The following is a 16,558-nucleotide window of genomic DNA, read 5'->3' on the forward strand; positions in this document are numbered from 1 at the left end:
GGTTAGGTTAGGTTATCTTATACGGTAGGTTAGATTAAGTTAAGCTATGTTAGGTTAGGTTAGGTTAAGCTACGTTAAGTTAGGTTACGTTATCTTATATGTTAGGTTAGGTTAAGTTAATCTATGTTAGGTTTAGTTACGTTAGGTTATGTTAGGTTAGGTTAGATAAAGCTACATTAGGTTAAGTTAGGTTAAGCTACGTTCGATAATACGGCAAGCCATAGAGCTTACCCACAGCGCATATTAAAAACAACACAATGGCGATCCATTCGTCGATACGGAAATCCATAAAGCTTACCCACAAAACATATGCATTGTGGGAAAACTCTATGGCTTTTCGTATTCCCAACGGCTCGCCATTGTGTTGTTTATATGTCTGCGAGTGGTTTTCAAGTTTTAAAATAGCACCATAGCGAGCCGTTTGGCAATACAGCAAGCCATAGATCTTGCTTACAACGCATATGCATTGTGGGTAAGCTTTATGGCTTGCCGTATTGCCAAACAGCTCGCCATGCTCTTGTCTATGGGTGAAACCATGACTGGGTGGTACACTTTTATGGGTTGATTACTAGTTTTGTAGCTGCACTATTAGACGTGGCACGTGGTAATTTTTTTTCAAATTAATTCCAAATTTGGCACCAAATATCTTTTTAGATTCTCCTCTTCAAGAGCTATCCAATGATATATCACACAGCTTTGGTGTCCACCCAATCATGCTTTCACTCCTATATGTTTGCGAGCGATTTTCAAGCACTAAAATTACCTCGTGCCCCTAAAAACAACACAATGGCAATACGGCAAGCCATAAAGCTTGCCCATAAGGCTTATGCATTGTGGGCAAGCTCTATGGCTTACCATATTGCCAACGGATCGCCATTGTGTTGTCTATATGTCTACGAGCGGTTTTCAGTCCATAAAATCGCTTCGCAACTCAAAAAACAACACAATGGTGAGCCGTTTGCCAAATTGGCAAGCCATAGAGCTTGCCCACATCGCATATGCATTGTGGGCAAGCTGTATGGCTTGTCGTTTTGCTAAACGCCTCAACATTGTGTTGTTTTTATGTTAGGTTAGGTTAGGTTAGGTTAGGTTTAGGTTATGTGTTAGGTGAGGTTATAGGTTAGGTTAGAGCTATCGACGGTATAATAGTAAAAAAAATACAAATGGACTTCGAATATGACGTGTACTTCTAAAAATGCAAACGAACTTCGGTAGGCTAGGTTATAGGTTAGGTAGATGCTATAAGTTAGGTTACATTAAGTTAAGTTAGGCATAGGTTTTACATTAGGTTAGATTATAGGTTAGGCATAACGATTATAGGTTAGGCATAATGATTATAGGTTAGGTTAGACCTAGCATCAAATTAATAGTAGAAAAAACACAATCCGACTTCGAAGGTGAATCGTGTACTTCTAAAAACGCAAACGGACTTCGGTTAGGTTAGGTAGATGTTATAAGTTAGGTTAGGTATAGGTTTTACATTAGGTTAGATTATAGGTTAGGCATAACGATGATAGCCGTTTTTTGGCCCTCAAAATATTTGTTTAATGAGCCACTTTACACAATAAAAACACATTAGCATGATGGCTAAGCTTGCTCTTGCATTGTACATAGGTGTGTGTGTGTGAGGACTCTTTTCCATATTTTTAAAAAACTCTTCATGGAGCTGGTCATTAGGTTAGGTTAAAAAAATAATAAATAAATATTATGGTCCTATTCCTGTATAATATATTTCTTATAAAGGACCTAAGCATAGCATTATTTTCTCAATTTATTCGGTAATTGTGTAAATATGTAGACCTAAGTGTGCATCTCTTCTAAATCTCTTTGCATCCTTTCATGGCATGAAATATTTCTATGTTAGTGTGTACATACCCCATAATATTTTTTTTTACAAAATAAACCCATGCATTTCATCCTGCACCCTCGTGGAAGTCGAATTTTTTTTCTACACTGTCACTCACTTTCACTAGATATTTTCTCACTTGCATATTTTCCTCTTTCACCCAAATACAAAATACAATACTCCTATCATGATATTCCTTTATGGGTCATGCACATTTGTTTCCATACACCATGTGCTCATAAAGACAAGGGCTAGGAAAATTTCCAAGCACAAGGTCTATCATGTACAATTGTTTTTTATTCTTCAAAATTCATCATCCACGCATGTGGCAAGGGCCACCTGGATCCCTTAGGTCATGGCATGGCTCATGGGGGGCTCACCTTTGGATGTATAAGGAGAATTCAACCAAAAAGGGTCCCACATAAGCACCTTTGCAGTCCCACAATACACAGCTTTTGGGCAAATTTTGGCACCCTTCTATCATCCGAATCAGCAAAAGTTGTCAACATACAAAATGTAGCTCGTAAGATGAATTATTTTACATAAATATTTCAGCATTTTTAAAGGGAAAAGCACGAATTCGAGTGAGTTGTTTGGTGCCACCCAGTCTGCCCATTCTATGCACACAAGGATCCTCTCACTCTTCTCTCACATTTTCACACTCCCACCCACATACATACTCGTCCCTCTCCATCATCCTTTCAAATTTACAAATTTCCATGCCCCTCTCACCTTGTTCACCATCTCTCCTTCCCCTCTTACCACCATAGCCTTCTACATACACATATGCTCTTATACCGCTCTCTACTACCCCCAAATTACAATTTCATCTTAACTCCTCTAAAAGGCATGAAATTTTAGCACTTTATCCTTACATAACCTCTGAAAATTAGAGGTTTTTCATCAATAATCCTCATCTTCATCGTGGAGATCAACTGTGAAGGCGGCGCAAGAAGCACGCGTAGAAGAAGAAGAGGATCCGGCGGTCATTTTCATAAGGGTGAGTCCATAATTCTTGGAGGTTTCATCAATCTCAAGATCTCATCCACCTCATTCACCCTTGGTTCCTCGACAATCAAGTCATCATCACTTTTGTAATATGCCACTAACATTATCTAGTGATCACTAACAACTAACCCTTCTTGTAAATTGCACCCTCTACTATCTACTAGAGTAGGCTACTCCAAGTTATTCACCTCTCTCTCCTTTCACTTTCAATAATTCTCCCCCTTGAGCCCACATCCATGTGGGTTAAGGAATAAGGAAGACCCACTCTCATTGAAAAAATCAAAATATTTCCTAATCTCTTGTTTTGTCAATAAAATTGATTAGAACTAATCCTAATCAAAGCTTTCAAAAACCTATAAATAGAAGCCATCTCTCCTTGTAAAAGAAATATCTACACCATTGCACACTAGATTGAGTGTAGCACACACCATTTCTGTCTTGGTTGTAAGGAGAGAGAAAGATTTCTATACACCATTACTTTGGTGTATAGAAAAACTTGAGCTAGTTGAGTGAGTGTGAGTAAAAGATATTCTTTCTACCATTGTTGTATCTACCCCAACATCAATGAATTGGTAGTTTTGGGTGTAATTTCATGTCCAAAGGCTCACGCTTCTCATCCAATTTGGCTTGGCAAACTCATTCAGCTTCGTAAGGTGACTTGTTTCATTGAAGGTTGTTGTTTTGTTGCTTTTCCTTGTGATTCATTGGCTATTGTTTGTTGGCTACCACTGTAAAAGGGTGGATGGTGAGAGGGCTCCCATAACCCTAAGAAAATGTGCTACTGGTGCTATAACCAAATCTTGTCACTTGAATCTGCAACTTCTAGGTGCCTTCTTGTGCAAATCATAAGGTTGCAGCTAAGTTGTACACCATCTCTCTCTCTCTCTCTCTCTCTCTTCTCTCTCCTCTCTCTCTCTCTCTCTCTCTCTCTCTCTCTCTCTCTCTCGTGTTTTAGTGCGTGAGAGTGTTGCATTGCTGTTAGGGTTAGTGTAAAGTCCTTAATTGATTTTGGGTTGCAGCTAAGTTGTACACCATCTCTCTCTCTCTCTCTCCTCTCTCTCTCTCTCTCTCTCTCTCTCTCTCTCTCTCTCTCTCTCTCTCTCTCTCGTGTTTTAGTGCGTGAGAGTGTTCCATTGGTGTTAGGGTTAGTGTAAAGTCCTTACTTGATTTTGGGTTGCTCTAATGATTCTCTTTTTTTTTTGCGTCCTAGTTTGCTTTTAAACTAGGTGGTGCCCCTTGTGTAGTTGTGTTTTGGCTCTGGGTTTGTTGTTTTGTTGTGCTTGTGGTTGCCCCAGCCCCAATTGAGTAGCACGAGAGCCTTGAGGGTGTTTAGAGGTTGCCTCTCTTGTTTCTTGCCCTGGACCGCCTCAATTTTGGTGCCCCTACTGAGGACGAGTGGTTGTGTAGCATACACAAGGTAAGTCCTCAAAAACTAGTTGTGTTTACATGAACAACCCACCACCTCCTAACCCTGCTCATGCAATTCAATTTCATCAGTTTCATTGGGTGCAAGGGATTAGGATAAGCATTCGCATTGATAGGAAAATATTTTTTCAACAACGTATTGTATTCCTCTTTGGTGCTGAAGCATTAAGAGACATTCTACAATCCCCAAATCCTATTATACTCCCACTTGTAGGTCTACTATGATGTCTCTTTTGATGTGCATGCATTTATCTTGTTTTAGCTAGGTTAATGAATCAAGAGGACTTGTATCGTACATTCATTCCTTTGGCTAGACAAGACGTGCATATAGTTGGCACAAAGTTATAATTTCAACGTGTTTTCCGTCGTATGTTTGAACCTAGGCAAGTAGCGGCTATCAATGCCTCAGTCAATCCGTTCATTTTGCCATTGATTCGCTACGATCTAAGCTTTGATGTTTACATTTTCATTCTACTTTGAATTTTGATTTTGCAAAACAAAAAATAAAAAAAGAAAAAGAAATTTTTGAGTAAAACCAGCAACATGGATACAACTAGGCAAATGAGTGGCTACCCCTTGTTCTTTGGAGAACCTAGGGAGGATGCAGAATTATTCTTAGCAAATTTCAAAATGTCTTGCCGTATCAAGAAGATAGTAACTGATCAAGAACGTGTAGAAATATTTGAGGTAGTCCTTAGGAAAGATTCTAGCACTTGGTTTGACTCTTTGCCTGAGGAAGTTAAGGGGAATTACACGGAAGTTTTGAATCGTTTCAAGAAATACTTATTTGATCCCCAAAACACTAAAAAATTATGGCAAGACATTTTTCTCACAAGCAAAAAGACTTAGATGACTACTACTTGTACAAGCAAGAGTTTCTAAGTCTTTGGGCTCTATGGATACGAAATGTTGCTAACCCTGGTGATGGTGCAAAATTTCTAAAGAAGGAGAGGTTCATAGCTAGAATCTTTCCCAACCTTAAGGTAAAAGTAAAGGCGGGTGCACCGCGACCTTTGATGCAGCCGAAACTAGGGTTGCTGAGAAATACAAGAAACTCAAGTGCTTTAGGGGAGAGGTTCCAATATAAGGTCTTAGACCCAAAGGTAAGTCACAAGAATGAACATCTAGGGAGCTTCCTGAGGTAACTACAGAAGTGATTGAGAAGTTAAATGAATCTTTAAGCAGCCTATCAATTCACCTTGCACAAGCTGTAGAGCCAAAGGGACAAGCAAAGAAGTTTGAAGAGCGAGATCCACGACCTAGGATAGTCTTGAAATGTTGGAATTGCGGAGAGTTTGGACATGGGATGTATAATTGTCCTTGGCCCTGTGGGGAGCCAGGGAGACCTACCTTGAATTACCTAGTGATGAATGCAGGTGAAGGAGCTGGTCAACAACCATGGCTTCGACAAAGGCCGAATGGACCAAGACCCCCTCCACAAGGGGTGGAAGGAGTTCCACCTTGCGTGACCCAAATTTCAATGTTGTAGAAGTCACACAATCCAAAGAGGGTGACATTGAAGCAAATGGCATCAAACATGGGTGGGAAAAAGGTAAGGAAAAGGAAGGAGTAACATCACAAAGTGACCATGGACGAGGAAAGAAAACAAAGGAAACCAAAGAAGCCAAGAGGACCCGTCTCCGCATCAACCTTCAAGACTTCCCTCTTGGACATGGTATGACTCCCTACAACCTTATGGAGTACATGAGAGGTAAAGGTCCAAGGATATCATGGCCTCAATTTCATGCATTGTGCCCACAAGTTAGGAGGGAGCTAACAAAGGCAATTAGCACTAGGAGAAGGATGAAAGAAAATGTTCCTGTTGTTAAAATTGCACATGCCCAAATGAATGAGGATATTACACCTATGCTAGATTGCTATATCAAGGGAAAACTAGTTATGAAGGGTCTAGTGGATGGGGGCACACAAATTTGCATCATGACAGAGGACCTTATGCAGAGACTAGGCATGCACATTCATGAGACGCTTGAAATCAAAGTAAAAATGGCAAATAATAGTAAGTCTAGGTGTTTGGGAGTTTGTAAGAATGTTTATGTGGAAGCTTTGGCATTAAGAAGGCTGTTGATTTCTATCTTATGTCTACAAGGAGAAATGGCTATCCATTTATCCTAGGTAGACCGTGGCTAATGAGGATGCGAGCTTTGCAGGATTGGGAAAGTGGAAAGTTGATTTGTAGGAATGACAATCACAAAAAGGTTGTCTTTGACATGAAGGAGCAACGTCAAGAGGAGCTCCAAGAGGAATCTTCTCAAAGTGAAAGTGGGGATGATTGGACCGATGACACCTCGGAAGAACAAAGCAGTGGTAGCACTACGGAGGAGGAGTCATACGTTGAAGTCATGGGTGTAAATTTTAGGCCAAATAACAAAGAGATATCTTGCCAAGGTTTAAAAGAGGTAGGCCCCAAGGAAAACCAAAGTTTGCATGATGAAGAAATTCTAGATGGTATGTTGTCAAAGACTCTTACTTGCGAGGAAAGAGAGGAATTCAAAAGTGTGCTAAGAAAGTTTCCTAGGCTTTTTGCTAAAAATTACACAGATGTACGTGGAGTGGATGCCATTCAATAGAAGATCGAGCTAAAGCCAGAGGCCAACCTAAAGCACAAAAGCTACGAAGGTTAGGAGTCATCAAGGAGAAAGCACTACTCAAAGAGGTGAGGAAGCTTCTAGCAGCAGGGTTCATCTACCCCGTAGGGAATTCTGAGTGGGTCTCTTCAGTTGCGGTCACTCCAAAAAACAATGGCAAGTGGAGGGTATGTGTCGATTATCGTCCGCTCACCGAGGAAACAAAAAGGGATCACTTTCCCCTCCCATTTCAAGATGATATTCTTAATGAGGTAGCAGGTAAAGAAAAGTACACGGTATGTGATAGCTACTCTGGTTACTTTCAAATAGGTGTTGCATTGGAGGATCAATTAAAAACAACCTTCATCACTCCTTGGGGTTGTTTTACTTTTAGAGTCATGCCGTTGAAGCGGTCCGGGGCGGGCAACAAGAAGAGCAACCTCTAGACACCCTTCAAGGCTCCCGTGCTGCTCAATGGGCTGGGGCACAACAACACAACACAAACCAAAACAACAAACCCCCAGCCAAATCCCAACTACACAAGGGGCACCACCTAGTTTAAGAGCGAACTAGGACGCAAAAGAGGAGAATTGTTAGAGCAACCCACAAACAAGCAAGGAATTTACACTAACCCTAACACCAATGGAACACTCTCACACACTAAAACACGAGAAAGGGAGAGAGAGAGAGAGAGAGAGAGAGAGAGAGAGAGAGAGAGAGAGAGAGAGAGAGAGAGAGAGAGAGAGAGATGGTGCTCGGGCTGCTTTGAAGTGTATCGTTAATGATCAAGCAAACATAAATATATATATGTAAGAAAGAGAGAGAAGGGGGAAGGGGGTGCTTGTTGCACTAATGCCTTCTTGCAAATCTGTCATGACCAATCAAAGTGAGATTAGTATTTGCTCAACATAGCCTGAGTAAATTACACCACAACACATCACAAGAAAAAAACCACCCCAATCACTGTCTTAAGGTCAGGGGAGTCCTCTCCACCCTATCGCCCTCTTACAGCATGTGGGATTTATGGCTAAATTGATAACAATACCCGGAGACAAGCTATCAAGAACTTACATAAAACACCAAGACACTTACACATCATTATTGTCCATGACTTCACGTTGGAAGGGAGACAAGGTATCCATGCTTAGTCCAAATTCACCCTCCTTGATTCAGCAAATGTTGGGCTTACTCTAGTAGGAGAAATGATAGATTTCCTACTCTCAATTTAATGATCACTCTCTCTTACAATGGCATAGAGTTCCCTTGCTAATCACCCCTAATACAACACATATATATGCCTAATGCCAATGAGATTCCACTCAAGAGCTCCTTCTCAAGAGGTTGAGCTTGGCTTCTCAAGCTATAGCATAGTGCTATTTCTTCTCCCCCCCCCTTTTTGTGCTAGCTACACCCTCCTTTTATAGCAATTTTGAAGGCTAAGGTTACTCCTCTAACCATGGTTGGGTTAGATTTTCAGCAATTTATCTAATTTCTTTTGCTTGGAATTATAAAGAAGTTGGTGGGGAAAGAGAGAGGAGAGAAATGGAGGTGATAGGACTTTTCATAGTGGGTTAGTGTTAGTAGAGTTAGTATTAATTTACAAATGGAATTGGATATTTACAATGGGAGTATCCATGTAGGATACAAATAAGGAAGAAAAACTCTTAAGAGGTAAGAAAAGGTGGATTTCTTACAAGGTTGATGCCCCAAGTGTCTTGAGTAGGGCCAATTTTGACGCTTGTTGACGGTCCACTAGCTTTGACGGTACATTTTTTCTCCACTCTTGACCTTCCTTGAGAGACAAGGTAATTGAAGCTGAGTAATCAACCACCATGATGCTGTATTTTAAGAGAAGAGGCTGAATTTTGTGGTTTTTTTGATAGATATGGGTAATTTGGAGGAGGAAAAATGAGACTAGGTGGTCAATTTTGGAATGGAATTGTGTGTGGGAGGTATGAGTTCACCATGGTTTCTCTTATTCTTCAAGGTTGAGGAGAAGGTGATTAGGGTGCAGAGAGGAGTGGTGAGAGAGTGGGGATGATGAGTGGATAAGTGTGTGTGAAAGAGGAAAATGATAAAGTGGAAGAGAGAGTGTGGCTGCATAGCATGGGAAAACTGGGGTCCACTAATAAAATCATAGCTCACAGCTCGTAGCTCAAAAAAATATGAAAAAATTTGAGGCAAAAGTTCAGCCCACGAGATACAACTTTTGTTTGTATCACCTTTTCAAATTCGGAGAGCAAGTGAACTTTAAAAATTCAGCAAAACCGACCATTTTTTTTCCCCCTGCACAAGGTCCTTGCGGGGTCCTTCTTTGAATGATTCTTTTGAATACCTCCAAGAGTGAGCCCTCCATAGTGCATGTATGCATGCCACCTACCCTTGACCTTATTCGGTAGGTCTATAATTGAAGATATTGTTAAGATCATGATATAAGTGAATAGTACAACTAAGAAAATCAAATATTGAGGGGTCTAAAAAATATGTACATGTCAAATATAAATAATATAAGTGGAAAAATTATAAAGGGGTTAAAAGAAATCTCTCTCATTATGAGGCTACCATAAAAAGATAAATATTTTTGGTGTTCTATTTTTTTAGAAAAAAAACAAAATAGATGTAGGAAGGGAAAAATCACAATAGTGAAAAAATATACACATAAATAAAACTAGTTTTTTTTGGATTTTTGTTGGGGTGGAGTTACACCAAATATAAGAGAAGCTTACATGAAAAAAAATTTATATGGAATAAAGAGTATGAAAAATGGTAAGAAAAATTGTGGTAATGGTGAGGCAATGTACAGAGCATAAATAATACACACCTAGGTAGAAATATTTAAATAAATAATACCAAAATAATTATGAAAAAATCTTTTATTTAGGCCCTATATACAAAGAAATATTTACATACGCATGGGCCATAATATACTTATATTTTTTATTTTTTTTGGCTCAACTAGCCCAATGACTAGCTAATTGAGGGTTTTTTTTTTCAGTAAGGAGATATGGGAAAAGTCCCCTAACTCACACGCGCCTATATACAGTGAAAGGGTGAGGGTAACCACATTTGTTTGAGTGATTTGATAGGGTGAGATAACTCACTATGGCAATTACAGAGAGCCGAAAAACGGCTATCACCGTTTGGTTTGACAAATGCTCCAGCAACGTTTCAATGATTCATGAGCATGGTGTTTCAAGCATTCTTTGGGAAGTCTATTAGAGTATTCATAGATGATTTTTGTATCTATAGCTCTAAATCATTGCATCTACAGAAGGTAGAAGAAGGCTTGAAGAAGCTATATGATATGGGAGGTCAACTCAATCCCGACAAGTGCCACATAGGTGAGGATGAAGTGATCTTGCTTGGTCACAAGGTTTCTTCCAAAGGCATTGAGGTAGATCCAGCAAAGGCACAAGCTCTCATTGAGCTACTGAGGCGGTCCGGGGCGAGCAACAAGAAAGGAGACCTCTAAGCACCCCTCAAGGCTCCCGTGCTGCTCAATTGGGGCTGGGGCAACCACAAGCACAACAAAACAACAAACCCACAGCCAAACCCAAACAAGATAGGGGCACCACCTAGTTATGGTATGCGAACTAACAAGAGAGATTTTGGTACAACCAAGAAGATGCACCACACACACACACACACAGCAACCTCACACCAAGACACACACAAAATGGACCAGAGAGAGCTAGAGCAAAGGGAAGAGAGAGAGAAAAGGATCTTGCGTAATACCTTATTTGTGACTTGCAAATGGAGATGGTTTGTTATGATGCTATCGTAGAGCTTGTACAAAAACTCACTCAATGCTTAGTGATTGCTAAACATTGCCAAAACACACACACACTGTCTTAGGGTGTGGGAGACCTCTCACCACAATACCCTCTTACAATGGACACAAAATTGGCAATGAAAAACACACTAAAACACTTCCTAAAATCAAGATCAACCGATAAAAACTCAAAATACACAAGTCACCTTGAATTCACCAAACCGTATTGCACAAATGGAAGGACGAAGATTTGAACGTCGAATCACGCCTTGATGCACCAAACCTCAATTTATTGATGATGAAGGAGCATATACAATAGTGGTTTTGAGATTTGTGGAACTCATGCTCTCTCAATTGCAATGTGTAGCTTGAAGGCTTCTCTCACACCAAGAGTGAAGCTCACAAGTGGTTGCTACACCTAAGTCTCTCCTCACACATAGAGTGTTGGGGTGCTATGTGAGATGTTGGAGGTTGTTTTACAAGAAGGAGAGGGGCCTATTTATAGGTTGGAGACCCCTCATTAATATTATTGTAAATCCTAATTTACAAGCTAACAAATCAGGATTATGATTTTTTTTGAATATCAAAACATTGTGGGCCTTCTTTGTCTGCTTGAGTCATGGGTGTGGGCTCAAAAGAGAGCATTATTGATGGTAGATAAGGTGAAAGTAAGTAAGGAGAGAGAGAGAGAGAGAGAGAGAGAGAGAGAGAGAGAGAGAGTGAGTGAGAGAGTTACTTTGTACATGTCTTGAGGTGAGGTGTCTTTTATGGTTAGGTCAATGCTATTTTGTGTTAGTATGTTAGTGGTTAGTATTAGTAATCACTAGAAAGTTAATGATATATTTACAATGGGTAGAATGGGGTGGATGGTTGGAGTAAGAGGTGTGAAATGAAGTGAGAAAATCCTTGTGATGGTGAAGCTTGAAGAAGTTTTGGACTTACTTGTGTAGGTTCTCAAAATGACTATCGATTTTCTTCTTCGTCTTCTCTTCTTTACGCCACCGCCGCCAAGGTTGATCATCGTGATGAAAATGGTAAGTCCGTTGATGAGATATTTTGATTTGCAGAGGTTAAGCATGATACACATGCTGAATTTATGTATATATATAAAGGTAAGATGGAATTTTACTTTGGAGATAATAGAGAGAGGCATAGAGATGGTGTATGTACATGGAGAGCTCATATGAGAGCTATGGGAGTAAGTGGGGAGGTTAATGGTGAAGAAGGTGAGAGAAAACATTGAAGGTGCAGGTTTGAGTGAGGGATGAGAGAAATGTGTGTGTGTGTGTGTGTGGAAGAGTGAGAGAAGACTAAAAGCTACTTGTGAGAAAAGTGGGCAGACTGGGGTCCACTCAAAAAATCATAGCTCACCGCTGGTAGCTCCAAAAATCATGAAAAAATTTGAGATGATTATTCAGAGCGTGGGCTACATTTTCTCTTTTGACCACCGCTCCAAATTCAGAGTGGAGATAGGTGCCAAAACTCTCACCAAAAAGCCTGTTTTTTATGCCTGCAAAAGTCTTTTTTAGTGGCCCCCTCCTTTGTTGGATTTGTACAATGCATCCAAGAGTGAGCCCCTCCTTTGTCATATTATAATACAAAGCATCCAATTTTCCCTTGACCCATGCATGGAGGAGGATTATTGGTGAATAAAGAAATATATACATGGTGGGACTAGTGTATGGACTATTCATGGACTTTAGCTCAATGAGCACATGGTGTTAGAATAATGAGTAAAAATAATAATAAAAATATGGAGGAGTTATGGATATGGAAAGATATTGAATCATATGATATGGTTCCTCCTTGAATTATTTTGGGTGAAAGAGGAAAAGGTATGCAAGTAAATAATATAATAAAAGTAACCAATGAGTAGAAATCAATTTTTTGTTTTCACGAGGGTGAGGGTGAAAATGTGGGAGTGATTTGTATAAAGGAAAAATATGAGGTTAGAGTATGTACAATATTGGCAAAAAATATAATTATGGTGTAAGAGAATGAAAGAAGGTGTACATAGGTTTAATAAAACACACACCTAAGTAGAATATTTAAATAAAATACCAAAATAATTATAAAAAATCCCTATATTTAGGCCATATATACAATGAAATATTTACGCACAAAGAGGCCATAATATACTTTTATTTTCTTGGCTCAACTAGCCTAGTGACTAGCTAGCTGAGGGTTTTTTAAGAAGATATGGGAAAAGCCCCCTAACTCACACACGCCTATGTACAGTGAAATGGTAGGGATAGCCATAGCATTTGGGTGAATTTGGTAGGGTGGAGTAACTTACTATGGCAATTATGGAGAGCCAAAAAACGGCTATCACTACCATCACCAAAGAGTCTTAAGGAGGTAATTTCATTTATTCAAAAGGTGAAGTACGTGTCACGCTTCATTCACTTGGCATCGGAGTTACTTCACCCCCTCCAAAATTTGACACAACATGTAGAGTTTGCATGGTTTGATGAGCTTGAAGTGTACTTTTCTTGTATAAAAATTGTTTGGCGGAACTACCAACACTCATGCCTCCACGTTGGGAGTTTACATTGTTTGTTAGCTCAAGTGTGGGTAAAGAGACATTGGGTGCAGTATTGTTGCAGCAAGATCCTCATAGCACTAGGATGCAGCCTGTCTACTTTGCTAGCCGAATCATGTATGCACTTGAAAAGGATTACACAGAAGAAAAAATCTATGATGCTTTCTCTTGTCTTTGCAGTGAGAAAGTTTAGATCCTACCTCCTACCAAAACCCTTTATCATAATCATTGCGGAAAACTTGTTTCCTTGGGTGTCATCTCAAATGACACTAAGTCCCAGGATTTCAAAATGGATCATGGAATTGCAAGAGTTCCAATACTCTTTCAGAGTAGAAGATAGTGTATGTGCACAATTAGCAGGGATTCTCACCTATAGAGTGCATGAAAGGAACATCAAGGTGCCTGAAGTAAAAACCCTACCCTTACCACCACCAAGGCATTTACCTAATGCATTCACCTTGTTCTTTAATGGAGCATTTAAGAAGGCTACAAGAAAAGCAAGGGAGGGCTTGTGTTGCTTGATTCAAATGTGAGGTTGTTATGAAAGAGCATGTGAATTTGCCCGGTTCCATGAGCAACAATGAAGCAGAGTACGACATACTAATCCATGGTTTGCAGTTGTGTGTTTCTCAAAAGATACGGCGTCTCATGGTAAAGGGGGATGCACTTCTCATTGTGAAGCAAATTTTAGGTATTTGGGCTTGTAAGAATGAAAGGCTAAGGAAAAAGGTTCATGCCATCCGTAAACTCTTCAATCAATTTGAAGAAGTACAATTGTATCATATTCCTAGAAACAAAATGAAGATGCCGATTTGCTTGCCCAAAAGCAGTTGCATGTGTTGAGAGTAAAGTGCAGGTCATCATGGCATCAACAGTGATAAAGCAACCAAGGTACCAGGGGATGGAGTCATTCGCTCCCATTGTGAGCTACATTTTAGAGGGCGAGTTTCCAGAGGGCTTTAAAAAGGCTCAAAAGCGGAGGCTCATTAAGAAGGCAAATTCGTATTTGTTTTTGGAAGGTTCCCTCTACCAAAGGGGAAAATATCAAGTTTGCAAGAGAATACCGACAACCAAGGAGATTCCACCCATTCTTGAAGGTTTGCATGAGGAAGCATGTTGTGGTCATTTTGCACAGGAACTCACTTCAAAAAAGATTTTGCTTGCCGGATATGTTTGGCCAAGCTTGTACATTGATGTTCAACAATGGTGTAAAAGCTGCCACAATTGTCAGATTAATGGAAACAAGCGCGTGCTACATGGTCCATGTCACTTAGTCCTTGCAAATGGTCCGTTTGAAAAATGGGCATTGATGCTATGGTTCCATTGCCTAGGACTAAAAATGGAAATTTGTATATCTTGGTGGCCATAGACTACATGACTAGGTGGGTAGAAGCTCAAAGTGTGGCAAGAGTAAATGAGAGGGCAGTTAGCAAGTTTGTGTACACTCACATTTTGTGCAGATTTGGCACACCTTTGGAGATCGTTTCTGATAATGGTCCAGGATTTAGGAAGGGCTTGCTCACAGAAGTTTGTAATGAGCTTCACATTCTACATCGGCATAGCACACCCTACTATCCTCAGTCAAATGGTTTGGTAGAGAAGGCTAATGGAATCATTACAGAAATCATTTAGAAGATGGTAAAGAACAAGACAAAGCTATGGGATGACTTCTTGGATGGAGCATTGTGGCCTATCGGACTACCTACAAGAAGTGACAGAGTTCACACCCCTTCCACCTAGTCTATGGTCAAGAAGCTTTGCAACCCATCTAGCTCAACATTCCAACAATGCGACTTCATGGAAAGGTGGCACAAGGAGAAGAAGCAGCATGGGAAGATTGTCCTCTCAACCCTAGTAGAACTAGAATGGAAACGGGAGGCGGCTTATGAGTGCCATAAAAGAAAGGCTACGCAAATAAAGGACAATCTCTACAAAAAGGTCAAAGAAAAAGGTATCAAAGAGGGAGACCTTGTACTAAGGTATGACAATCGACTTGATAATCAGTTTGATGCCAAATTTGAGACAAGATGGCAGGGACCATACATTGTCAAGAAGACCTTCAACTCTAGCTACTATCAGCTCATGGATTTGGATGGAAAGGAGCATGGTAAGAAGGTAAATGGATACCGACTAAATCCATATGTAAGCCGCCTCCTTCCAAAGGACTTAAAGAACCAACAATGCAAGGAGAAGTCTAGGAGGTATGTTGCTACTATTGCTCTCTCTCCCATCAAGAAAAATCATGCTCTTCATATGTGAAACATCAAGATGAAAAAGTAACAAGGGACAAAGGAATGATGGGCGAAGCACTACATACCCACCCGCAACTAGCATTCCAATGTGCGCCGAATGATGGTACATGAATATACCATCATCTAGGGAGAGGGCTGAATGATATCCGTTTTCTCGCCCTCAAAATATTTTATTTAATGAACCACTTCACACAATAAAAACACATTAGCACGATGGCTAAGCTTGCTCTTGCAGTGTACATAGGCGTGTGTGTGTTAGGATTCTTTTCCATATTTTCTAAAAAATCTTCATGGAGCTAGTCATCAGGTTAGGTTAAAAAAATAATAAAAAAATATATATATATATTATGGTCCTATTCCTGTATAATATATTTCTTATAAAGGACCTAAGCATAGAATTATTTTCTCAATTTATTCGATAATTGTGTAAATAATGTAGACCTAAGTGTGCATCTCTTCTAAATCTCTTTGCATCCTTTCATGGCATGAAATATTACTATGCTAGTGTGTACATACCCCATAATATTTATTTTTTCAAAATAAACCCATGCATTTCATCCTGCACCCTCGTGGAAGTCGAAATTTGTTTCTACACTGTCACTCACTTTCACTAGATATTTTCTCACTTGCATATTTTCCTCTTCACACCTTTCACCAAAAACAAAAAAAAAACTCCTATCATGATATTCCTTCATGGTCATGCACATTTTTTTTCCATACACCATGTGCTCATAAAGACAAGGGATAGGAAAAATCCAAGCACTAGGTCTATCATGTACAATTGTTTTTTATTCTTCAAACTTCATCATCCACGCATGTGGCAAGGGCCACTTGGATTCCTTAGGTCATGGCATGGCTAATGGGGGGCTCACACTTTGATGTATAGGAGAATTCAACCAAAAAGGGTCCCCACATAAGCATCTTGCAGTCCCACAATACACAGATTTTTGGGCGAATTTGGCACCCTTCTTCTATCATCCGAAACAACAAAAGTTGTCAAGATACAAAATGTAGCTCATAAGATGAATTATTTTACATAAATATTTCAGCATTTTTGGAGAAAAGCACGAATTCTAGTGAGTTGTTTGGTGCGACCCAATCTGCCCATTCTATGCACACAGGGACCTC

The sequence above is a fragment of the Adiantum capillus-veneris genome, chromosome 9 (assembly GCF_014529385.1).
Source record: "Adiantum capillus-veneris isolate H3 chromosome 9, ASM1452938v2, whole genome shotgun sequence".
Lineage (NCBI taxonomy): Eukaryota > Viridiplantae > Streptophyta > Polypodiopsida > Polypodiales > Pteridaceae > Adiantum > Adiantum capillus-veneris.